We start from the raw sequence: 12490 nt of genomic DNA, 5'->3' as shown, positions 1-12490 counted from the left end.
TAATGTAGGTGTGGTGGCTGTGTGGTGTGTGTCGTGTCGTGTGGTCTGTGCTAGTCCCTGTGTGCTATGTAGGAGGTGTGTTTTTGTGAGGTCTGTGTCTGTGTGGGTCGGTGTCTTATGAGGTGTGGTGTCTGTGGTGGGTCGTGTCTTATGTGGGTGTGTGTCTGTGGTAGGTTGTGTTCTGTGTGGTCTGTGGTCTATGTAGGTGATGTGTCTGTGTGGGTGGTGTCTGTGTTGGGTCTGGTGTCTATGTAGGTGTGTGTCTGTGTCCGTTGTGTGGGTGCTGTGTGTCTGTGTCTGTAGGTACCTGTGGTCGTATGTGTGTGTGTCTGTGTGGGTGTGGTGTCCTTTGTTTGGAGGTGTGTGTCTTATGGTGGGTGTCTTGTGGGTCCTGATAGTCGGTGTGGTGTGCTCTGTGTGGAGCTGTGTCTGTGTGGGTTGGAGTAGTGTGTGTCTTGTGTAGGGTGTGGTCTTTTAGGTGTGTGTCTGTGTAGGTGTGTGTCTTGTGTGGGTGTGGTGTCTGTGTGGGTGTGTGTGTCTGTGTGGGTGTGTGTCTGTCTGTCTCTGTGTGTGAGTGTGTTGTGTGCTGTGTGTGTTTGTTGTGTGTGTGTGTGTGTGTGCTGTGTGTGGTGTGTGTGTGTGTGTGGGGTGTGTTGGTTGTGTGTGTGTGTGTTGGTGTGTTGTGTGTGTGTGTGTGTAGGTGTGTAGGTGTGTGTCTGTGCCAAGTGCGGAGATCAAACATTCAAACATTATGGAAACCATGTGTGTGTGTCGTGTGTGTGCTGTGTGTGTGTTGTGGTGTGTGTGATGTGTGTGTGTGTGCGTGCGTGCAGTGCGTGCGTGCGTGCTTGCGTGCCGTGCGTGCGTTGCGTGCCGTGCGGCGTGTGTGTGTGTAGGTGTCTTTGTCTGTGTGGGTGTGTGTCTATGTAGGTGTGTGTCTATGTAGTGTGTTGGTCTGTGTGTGGGTGTGTGTCTGTGTGGGGTGTGTGTCTGTGTAGGTCTGTGGTCTATGTGGGTGTGTGGTCTGTGTGGGTCTGTGTCATATGGGTGGGTCGTGCCTATGTAGGTGTTGTGTCTGTGGTGGGTCTGTGTCTATGTGGGATGTGTGTTTGTGCTTAGGTGTCGTGTCTGTGTGGGTCTGTGTGTCTATGTAGGTGTGTGTCTGTGTGGGTGTGTGTCTGTGTTTGGTCTGTGTCTATGTAGGTGTGTGTCTGTGTGGGTGTGTGTGCTGTGTGGGTCTGTGTCTATGTAGGTGTATGTCTGTGTGGGTGTGTCTGTGTGGGTCTGTGTCTATGTAGGTGTGTGTCTGTGTGGCGTGTGTGGTCTGTGGGTCGGTGTCTATGGTTAGGTGTGTGTCTGTGTGGGTGTGTGTCTGTTGTGGGTGTGTGTCTTTGTGGGTCTGTGTCTATATGTGTGTGTGTCTGTGTGGGTCTGTGTCTGTGTGGGTCTGTGCCTATGTAGGGTTGCTGTGTCTGTGTGGTGTTGTGTCTTTGTAGGTGTGTTCTGTGTAGTGTTGTCTGTCGTGGGTGTGTGTCTGTGTGGGTGTGTGTCTGCTGTGGGTGTTGTGTCTGTGTGGGTGTGTGTCTGTCTGTCTGTCTGTTGTCGTGTGGTGTGTGTTGTGTGTGTTGTGTGTGTGTGGTGTGTGGTGGTGTGTGTGTGTGGTGTTGTTGTGGTGTGTGTGTGTGTTGTGTGTGTGTGTGTGTGGGTGTGTGTGTGTGTGTGTGTGTGTGATGTGTGTGTGTAGGTGTTGGTTAGGTGTGTGTCTGTGCCAAGGTGCGGAGATTCAAACATATCAAAACATATGGAAACCATGTGTGTGTGTGTGTGTGTGTGCGTGCTGTGTGCGTGTGGTGCGTGCGTGCGTGCCGTGCGAGCTATGCGTGTGGCGCCGTGGTGCATGTGGGTTTGTGTGTGTGGGGTGTGCGTGCAGTGCGGGCGTGGCCAGTGGCAGTGCGGTGCCGTGCGTGCCGCTGCTGTGCTGTGCGTGTGGGTGTGTGTGTGTGTGTGCGTGCGTGTGTGGCAGAGATACAGTTTAGAGAGTGAAGCTGCATGCCACCGGTCGGAGGTCAGTCCTAGTCGGAGGAGCGTGTCTCTCTGAGGCACAGTTAACAAGCTGCCTGTGGGGCAGAAGATAAAAACAGTCCAACTCCTTGCCAGCTGTTGGACGTCCTGCTTAACTCTGCTAATTACAAACTCACTGGGCTTCCTCTCTGTCCAGACTCCCCCTGCACACACACACACTGACACACACTCACACATGCATATGAACGGGCAGACACGTGAACACACACACAGGCACGCGCACACACATAAACACCCCACACACACCCTGTCCCATCCTGCCTGTCCCGTCCGACCCCCACCTCCGCTCCATCTGCTAGCGAGCTCTTTAATTAGGAGCAGCTCTTTAGTTGATGAAAGAGAGTGAAGGCTTGAAAACTTCAAACCAACGTCTGACTCCAAACCACGGCACGTCTGCGCTGTGCTGTACTCAACCCCACATACAACTGCCAATGAAATGGGCCTCCTCCCTCCTTCATTAACATTAGATAACAGTGGCTATGCTAGCTACCTCGTCATGTCAGACGTCATTCATTAATGGGGCGTCTGAGGTAAACCGAGTGTGCCTCCATAAATAAAGGCTTTACCTGAAGCTATGTTGTTCTTTGTTTGCTGGACTTGTTTTCTCTCTGTGGTTGTTTTGGTTTGTAGATTAAGGTCTTTGCTTGGGACTGTTGTTTGGACTAGCTAGCAGGCTGGCAGGAGCACTGATCTTGTCACTGACAGGTACCTTCATTGGGGGTTTGGTAGGGTGGTGTGTGTGTATATACAGTATATGTGTGTATGTGTGTGTGTGTGGGGGGGGGGGTCAGTTCTTTGCTGTGGAGGTAGAATAGTGGCCTTGTGGAATATTGATCGTTTTGATCCGTTGACAACATTCCCCATCATTTGATGTCTGCTGTTGTCTTGTCTGAGACAACACTCCAACTATTTCCCTCCTCACTCTTCATTCAGATGGATTGTCTGACTTTCATTCAGATGGAATATCTGATTTTCATTCAGATGGAGTGTCTGATTTTCATTCAGATGGAATATCTGATTTTCATTCAGATGGAGTGTCTTTGACCTTTCCATTCAGATGTTATCTGATTTCTTCATCTAGATGAATTATCTAGATCGTTCATTCAGATGACATTAATCTGATCTTCATTCAGATGATGATCTGAATTTTCCATTCAAAAATCAATGGCCTGACCTGAAAGCCCTTTCCTTCTGTGCCAAAGAAGCACCACTATTTCCCTTGAGTACTGCAATTACTTTTAATCAAGGGCCCAATAGGCCCTATGGGACTACTGGTTCAAAATAGACACTATGTCAGTGAGTAGTTGGCCAGTTTGGTTATGTGCCACGACTAGGCCTGCCGGTCAACGGAGTAGCAGAGTGTGCGGCTCATCTCACTCACACTGGGGCTAATACCTCCTTCTGTTGTTAGTTCGTTTGTTCGCGCCCTGGCGGTTTTTGCTCCGCTGAATCTGATTTACAGCCTGTTCTTTGTGATATTACGTTTCTACTAGCGTGCGTTCAGGGTTTCCCATCTTCACCATTATTCTCTCCGGAGGTCATTTACTACCTGCTTCTGGTTCCTCTGTTGTGTCGGTGTTTTGTCTAGTTTTTCTTGTTTTTTGTTGTGATGCAGAGATTTTTTATCTGCGGGTTCCAACTTGCTCTCTGCTCCTTTCGTCTAAAGTTCTGTTTTTTAGTTTTTCCCGCATTTCTTGACCTTTTCTCTCCTCGCCATGACCCTAATGCCTGCTTGCTGTTGATAGACGGTTCCGGCGTTCGACCCAAGTTAGTAAATGACGTGGTCTTCCTGCCGGCTCGCACGCTTTCAGCTGTTCCTTGGAAAATATTTGCCCCGTGGGTTGTGTTTGGTTCTATTGTGTAGTGTAATTGGTTCTTTCTTACGAGGTTTTTTCTGTTTGTATCGCTGTTGTTCTCTCTCGCAGGTAATTGCTTAGTGGTGGTTTTTCAGTTATGAGCAGTGGAGGTAACTACTGAGAGTAACGATTCAACGTTCAACTTGGTTCATCATTCGTTTTTCTTTTACCTTCGGAAATATTGTCACTATTATTCTCCTGAAACGTGATTCCAACCGTTGTGTTTGGCTTGCCAGCCCAATATCATTTGGTGGATCGCTATCCCCGGGAGCTCGTGTGCGCTCCATGTGCGACGCCGAAAACGGGGCAACGAGGCGCGGTCTCGTGTGTCAGGCTTCGAGACGGGCACATCGCGCTCTGACTAGAACTCCTCACAATCAAATGTCGACCGCATTATTACCAAGGGAATTCCCTTCAATCATAATCACAGCCGTATATATTCCCCCCCAAGCAGACACATCGATCGGCCCTGAACAAACTTTATCTTCTGCTTTAGTACTCTTTGTAATGGAAACACACACCCTTTGAGGCTGCCATTCCATCGTAGCTGGCGGATTTTAACAAGGCTAAATCTCAAAACAAAACTCCCTAAGCATATTTGATTGGTGCTACAGGGCTGGGAAAAACCCTAGATCGATGTTTATACTGTGTACTAATTGTCTCGTTCGACGCATATAAGGCCCTCGCCGCCCCCCCCTTTCCGGAAAAGCTGACCACGACTCCATTTTGTTGATTCCAAGCCTACAAACAGAACCAAAACAACAAGCTGCCCGCGCTCAGGTCTTTCAACGCTGGTCCGACCAATCTGAATCCACGCTTCAAAGACTGCTTCGATCACGCGGATTGGAATATGTTCCGCATCGCGTCCAACAACCAATCTGACGAATATGCCTGATTCGGTGAGCGAGTTCTATTTAGGAAAGTGCATTGACGATGTCGTACCACAGCAACGATAAAAATTCCCAACCAGAAACCGTGGATTGACGGCAGCATTCGCTGTGAAACGTGAAAGCGCGAACCACTGGTTTTAACCAGGCAAGGTGACGGAAGCATGACCGAATACAAACAGTGTAGCTATTTCTTCCGCAAGGAATCAAACAGGCTAAGTCCAGTACAGAGACAAAATCGAGTCGCAATTCAACAGCTCAGACACAAGAGGTATGTGGCAGGGTCTATCAGTCAACATCAGGATTACAAAAGAAAACCAGCCCCGGTTGCGGACCAGGATGTCTTGCTCCCAGACAGGCTAAACAACTTTTTTGCCCGCTTTGAGGACAATACAGTGCCACTGACACGCGCCCCTACCAAACCTGCGGGCTCTCCTCACTGCAGCCGAGGTGAGTAAAACATTTAAACGTGTTAACCCTCGCAAGGCTGCAGGCCCATGACGCATTCCCAGCGCGCGTCCTCAGAGCATGCGCGCAACCAGCACTGGCTGGTGTGTTTACGGACATATTCAATCAATCCTTACCCCAGTCGCTCGTTCCCACATCTGCTTCAGAGAGGGCCACCATTCGTTCTTGTCCCAAGAAAAGCTAAGGTAACTGAGCTAAATACGACACCGCCCGTAGCATCACTTCCGTCATCATGAAGTGCTTTGAGAGACTAGTCCAAGGACCATATCACCCTCACCTCTACGCCGTGACACCCTAGACCCATGCTCCAATTTGCTTACCGACCCAATAGGTCCACAGACGACGCAATCGCAACCACACTGCACACTGCCCTAACCCATCTGTGACAAGAGGAATACCCATGTGAGATGCGTGTTCATCATCGTACAGCTCAGCATTTAACACCATAGTACTCCAAACTCGTCATCAAGCTCGAGACCTCCGTGGTCTCGACCCCGCCTGTGTCACAGCACTGGGTCCTGGACTTCCTCGACGGGCGCCCCCTACAACCAGCGCTGTGGCTGGAAGGGTAGGTAACAACATTCCACCCGCTGATCCTCACTCATCTGGGCCCACAGGGTGCGCTTGAGCCCTCTCCTGACTCCCTGTTCACCCACGACTGCGTGGCCATGCACGCCTCAACTCAATCATCAAGTTTGCGATGACACTACAGTGGTAGGTCTGATTACCAACAACGACGAGACGGCCTACAGGGAGGAGGTGAGGGCCCTCGGAGTGTGGTGTCAGGAAAATAACCTCACACTCAACGTCAACAAAAAAGGAGATGATTGTGGACTTCAGGAAAACAGAGAGGGAGCACCCCCTATCCACATCGATGGGTCAGTAGTGGAGAAGGTGGAAAGTTTAAGTTCCTCGGTGTACACATCACGGACAAACCTGATTTTGGTCACCCCACAAGACAGCGTTGTGAAGAAGGGCGCAGCAGCGCCTCTTCAACCTCAGGAGGCTGAAGAAATTCGGCTTGTCACCAAAAGCACTCACAAACTTTCTACAGATGCACAATCGAGAGCATCCTGTCGGGCTGTATCACCGCCTGGTACGGCAACTGCTCCGCCACAACCGTAAGGTCTCCAGAGGGTAGTGAGGTCTGCAAGACGCATCACCAGGGGCAAACTACCGCCCTCCAGGAACACCTACACCACCCGATGTCACAGGAAGGCCATAAAGATCATCAAGGACAACAACACCCCAAGCCACTGCCTGTTCACCCGCTATCATCCAGAAGGCGAGGTCAGTACAGGTGCATCAAAGCAGGGACCAGAGAGACTGAAAAACAGCTTCTATCTCAAGGCCATCAGACTGTTAAACAGCCACCACTAACATTTAGCGGCCGCTGCCAACATACTGACTCAACTCCAGCCACTTTAAAAAATGGATTGATGGAAATTATGTAAAATAGTACCACTAGCCACTTTAACAATGCCACTTAATATAATGTTTACATACCCTACATTACCCATCTCATATGTATATGTACTTGTACTCTATATCATCTACTGCATTTGCCATCTTTATGTAATACATGTACCATAGCCACTTTAAACTATGCCCTTTATGTTTAACAACCCCTACAGTACTCTATCTCATATGTATATGTACCGTACTCTATATCCATCATACTGCATCTGCCATGCCGTTCTGTACCACCACTCATTCATATATCTTTATGTACATATTCTTTATCCCTTTACACTTGTGTGTGTGTGTAAGGTAGTAGTTGTGGAATTGTTAGGTTAGATTACTTGTTGGTTATTACTGCATTGTCGGAACTAGAAGCACAAGCATTTCGCTACCACTCGCGCATTAACATCTGCTAACCATGTGTAATGTGACTAATAAATTTGATTTGATTTGTGATTTGATTTGTTCTGTACCTTGTCCACTACCCTGGGATTACTGACTCTTCTGCTGCCCTTGACCTGTTGTATTGCTGCCTCTGTTCTGGTAAAAACGTTTGTTACTTCGACACTGTCTGCATCTTGGGTCTCTCCCTGAAACGTGATACTCCTGTGCTGGTTCCTTCATTCTAATTTCTATATTCACCTCCTCTGTGCTGGTTCCTCATTCTAATCTAATCACTCCTCTGTGCTGGTCCTCATTCTAATCTAATCACCTCCTCTGTGCTGGTTCCCATTCTAATCAACACTTCCGCTGTGCGGCTTCCTCATTCTAATCTAATCACCTCCTCTGTGCTGGATCCTCATTCTAATCACCTCCTCTGTGCTGGTTCCTCATTCTAATCAACTCCGCTTTGCTGGTTCCTCATTCTAATCAACTCCGCTGTGCTGGTTCCTCATTCTAATCAACTCCGCTGTGCTGGATCCTCATTCTAATCTAATCACCTCCTCTGTGTTGGATCCTCATTCTGATCTAATCACCTCTGTGTGTTTGAAAAGGGCAGCTGACAGGGAATCACTGGAGTCTGACAACATTGGAGACAGGCTCACTGAATGCGTCCCAAATCCCAACCTATTCCCTATATAGTGTACTACTTTTGACCAAGGCCCTTGACCAGGGCCCCTAAGGCTCTGGTTAAAAGTAGTGCACTAATAGGGAATAGGGTGCAATATGGGACACAAGCACTGTTCAACTGCCAGGCAACGGACTCATTACCAAATACCTAGCTGTAATTAGAAAGCTGATGATTGCGCACCTCGATAATGTTTAGCGTTTAACAGACTTCACCAAAACTATGCTACTTTGGAGTGAAAATAATACATAACCAACCGAGCTAATTCAACAACCCCTCCTCTCTCTCACCCTCTCCTTATCACATGTGCCATTTATCACAAACTCAACCTTAACCACACCCAAGCAAAAAACCTTAGAACAGTAGAAATTGCAGGGCGAACCAACGCATTTCCTTTGAGCTAGAGCCTGATTAAAAGACCAAACAGGACTATTTCAAAGTGAGAGAGAGAGGGGTGTAAACAATGTTATGAGGCTGCCAGCTACACCTTGCGCCCGCCTGCCTGCAGGGACTCAGACCTGTACCACACTGTTATTACACTATATCCCAAATGGCACCCTATTCCCTATAGGCCCTGGTCAAAAGTAAATCAAATGTTATTTGTCACATGCGCCGACCTTAATGTGAAATGCTTACTTTTTTACCCCTCATTTTTTATTTTATTTTATTTAACCTTCATTTAACTAGGCAAGTCAGTTCAGAAAAAAATCTTATTTACAATGACGGCCTACACCGGCCAAACCTGGACGACGTTGGGCCAATTGTGCGCTGCCCTATGGGACTCCCAATCATGGATGGTTGTAATACAGCCTGGATTACAAGCCCTTAACCAATAATGCAGTTCAAGAAATAGAGTTAAGAAAATATTTACTAAATAAACTAAAGTAAAAAATGAAATAAAAAGTTACACAATAAAATTACAATAAAGAGGCTATATACGGGGTACAGGTTAGTCAAGGTAATTTGTACATGTAGGTAGGGGTAAAGTGACTATGCATAGATAATTAACAGGGAGTAGCAGCAGTGTAAAAACAAAGGGGGGGGTCAATGTAAATAGTCCAGGTGGCCATTTGATTCATTGTTCAGCAGTCTTACGGCTTGGGGGTAGAAGCTGTTAAGGAGCCTTTTGGTTCTAGACTTGGCGCTCTCTGCTAGAAAAGTCTATGGCTTGGGTGACTGGAGTCTTTGACAATTTTTTGGTCCTTCCTCTGACACCGCCTAGTATATAGGTCCTGTATGGCAGGAAGCTTGGCTCCAGTGATGTACAGGGCCATCCGCATTACCCTCTGTAGCGCCTTACGATCAGATGCTGAGCAGTTGCCATACCAGGCGGTGATGCAACCGGTCAGGATGCTCTCTATTTTGCAGCTGTAGAACCTTTTGAGGATCTGAGGGCCCATGCCAAATCTTTTCAGTCTCCTGAGGGGGAAAAGGTATTGTTGTGCCCTCTTCACGACTGTCTTGGTGTGTTTGGACCATGATAGTTTATTGGTGATGTGGACACCAAAGAACTTGAAACTCTCGATCCACTCCACTTCAGCCCCGTTGATGTTAATGGGTGCCTATTCGGCACTCCTTTTCCTGTAGTCCACGATCAGCTCCTTTGTCTTGCTCACATTGAGGGAGAGGTTGTTGTCCTGGCACTACACTGTTAAGTCTCTGACCTCCTCCCTATAGGCTGTCTCGTCGTCCGTGATCAGGCCTACCACTGTTGTGTCGTCAGCAAACTTAATGATGGTGTTGGAGTTGTGTTTGGCCACGCAGTCGTGGGTGAACTGGGAGTACAGGAGGGGACTAAGCACACACCCCTGAGGGGCCCCAGTGTTAAGGGGGCGGCCCATCAGGGGGCGGCCCATCAGGAAGTACAGGATCCAGTTGCAGAGGGAGGTGTTTAGTCCCAGGGTCCTTAGCTTAGTGATGAGGAGGGTGTTGAATGCTGAGCTCTAGTCAATGAACAGTACTCTCACCTTTTGTCCAGGTGGGAAAGGGCAGCGTAGAGTGCGATTGAGATTGCGCCATCTGTGGATCTGTTGGGGCGGTATGCAAATTGGAGTGGGTCTAGGGTTTCTGGGATGATGGTGTTGATGTGAGTCATGACCAGCCTTTCAAAGCATTTCATGGCTACCGACGTGAGTACTATGGGTCGGTAGTCATTTAGGCAGGTTACCTTCGCTTTCTTGGGCACAGGGATTATCGTGGTCTGCTTGAAACATGTAGGTATTACAGACTCAGTCAGGAATAGGTTGAAAATGTCAGTGAAGTCACTTGCCATTTGGTCCGCGAATGCTCTGAGTACATGTCTTAGTAAAGTAGTGCACTATATAGGGAATAGGGTGCCATTTGGACACAGAGTGCATCCACCTTACGGTGTTTCATCTCTATCCCTGAGATACGCCTCTGAGTGCTGAGGTAAGCTAAGTGGCACTAAAAGCAATTCTTAAAACGTTAATAATTACGCTCTAATGACCCTAAACACATTTTATCTTATATGAAAGAGTCTGATAAAAAAACGTATCGCATATTCAACGGAGCGATGCGGTGGGGTGATTGGAATTTACAAGCACGAAGTATGAGGGAAGGAAGGCTTTTAAGTCTGCTGCTGTGAGAGAAATGAGAGCGGGCGGGGGGCCCGTTACAAGGCCAGGCTGCAACACAAAGGTATGGAGCCTCAGCCCCAGTGCTTCACAGAGAGAGAGCAGCAGTCAGTTTTCTTATCAGTATGGGATAGGGAGTTTCATACCTTCCCAAGGATAAAGCTTTGTAAAACCATTAGTCTCTAGGTGTGGAGCTGGAATATTTGCTGCACGGTGAGGTAGGTAGGTGTCAAAGTTGTTGGACAAAGCAGAGCTTATTGAGCTCTCATAAAACATTTCCAGCTGCCTGCTTCTGATGACCTTGCTATGAACAGCTATTTTCATACGCTTTCAAACGATGAACAGCACAAACCTTGTCTGGAGTATTGTTAACTCCTTTCCCACTATCCAAAGATGTAATCAGAAATATCTTATTTGTGGGATTTGGCAACGTTAGAAATATATTACTGGCTTTAACTGGGATTGGGCAACGCTGGTAACTTCTACCATGCAAGACCATAGTAGCCTAGGCTAACCACAGCCATCAGATGACTATGACCTTAGGCTGCTTCCCAAGAAAAGCCTTGAGAAACTGTTGCGATCCTCTGTCTTATTAGTCGGAGAAGGCTTGACACTCTCTCCATAAGCCAACATTTACTTTAGCCCCTTTCGTTAACGCTCACATCTGCGAGATACCATTGAGCGTCACGTCCCACTCCAAATTTTTTGTCGTGTCACGTCCAATCTGCATCTGTAAACCCATTGAGAGGTTTCTGGGCTGAGACAGGACCGGGTTAAGGAGCATCCTGGTGCTTTATCCCACAGATGAGGTGTGTCAACTCTGACACTGATAAGCCAAGAGAAGCGGAGCGGAGCCGCTGACTGAGACACCATGCTCTGTTTCCCCCTGTCCTTCTCCTGACACTCACCCATACTGAGTTCTAAATGGCACCATATTAGCTACAGCACTGGTCAGAAGTAGTGGACTATATAGCGAGTATGGTGCCATTTGGGACACACAACCAGTCAACTGTCTCTTTACACAAACAACAACTCCAAGAGCTTGTTTTCCTAAATAGTTTTATGTTTAAGCTTCTTAGAACAATCTTTGTAGAGGAGAGGAGATAGAGCAGACAGGCAGAGCAGACTATCGGAGAGCAGACAGGAGAGCAGACAGGACGGAGCAGACAGGTAGAGTAGACATCTTAGAGCAGACAGGTAGAGCAGACAGGCGGAGCAGACAGTAGAGTAGACATCTAGAGCAGACAGGTAGAGCAGACGAGGCGGAGCAGACAGAGTAGAGCATACTAGAGCAGACAGGCAGAGCAGACAGTCTAGAGCAGACAGGCAGAGCAGACATCTAGAGCAGACAGGTAGAGCAGACAGCAGAGGACAGGTAGAGCAGACAGTCTAGAGCAGACAGTAGAGCAGAAACACAGAGCAGACAGGCAGAGCAGACATCTAGAGCAGACAGGTAGAGCAGACGAAGAGCAGAACAGGCAGATCAAGCAGGTAGAGCAGACAGTTAGAGCAGACAGGCAGAGCAGACAGCAGAGCAGACATCTAGAGCAGACAGGTAGAGCAGACAGAAGAGGCAGACGAGCAGATCGACAGGTAGAGCAGACAGTTAGAGCAGACAGGCAGAGCAGACAGGCAGAGACAGGCAGGTAGAGCAGACAGTTAGAGCAGACAGACAGAGCAGACAGGCAGAGCAGACATCAGAGCAGACAGGTAGAGCAGACAGGAAGAGCAGACAGGCAGAGCAGGCAGGTAGAGCAGACAGCAGAGCAGACGAGGTAGAGCAGACAGGCAGAGCAGACATCTAGAGCAGACAGGTAGAGCAGACAGGCAGAGCAGACCGTTAGAGCAGGACCGTTAGAGCAGACGGCAGAGCAGACAGGCAAGATCAGTGGTTGTTTGTGCTCCCCAGTGTTCGATTAATTCTATCGCTTAAATCCCTCTCTTTCTCTCTCCCTCTCTCGAGAGAGAGGGGGGGGGGGGACTGTAAGAGGGTAGAGAGCAGAGGAGGCTGGTAAACTATAGGAGGATGAGCTCATTGTAATGGCTGGAATGGTATTGATGGAATGGAGTCAA

The sequence above is a fragment of the Salvelinus sp. IW2-2015 genome, linkage group LG4q.1:29, assembly GCF_002910315.2.
Source record: "Salvelinus sp. IW2-2015 linkage group LG4q.1:29, ASM291031v2, whole genome shotgun sequence".
NCBI lineage: Eukaryota > Metazoa > Chordata > Actinopteri > Salmoniformes > Salmonidae > Salvelinus > Salvelinus sp. IW2-2015.
This window is presented reverse-complemented; position numbering follows the sequence as displayed.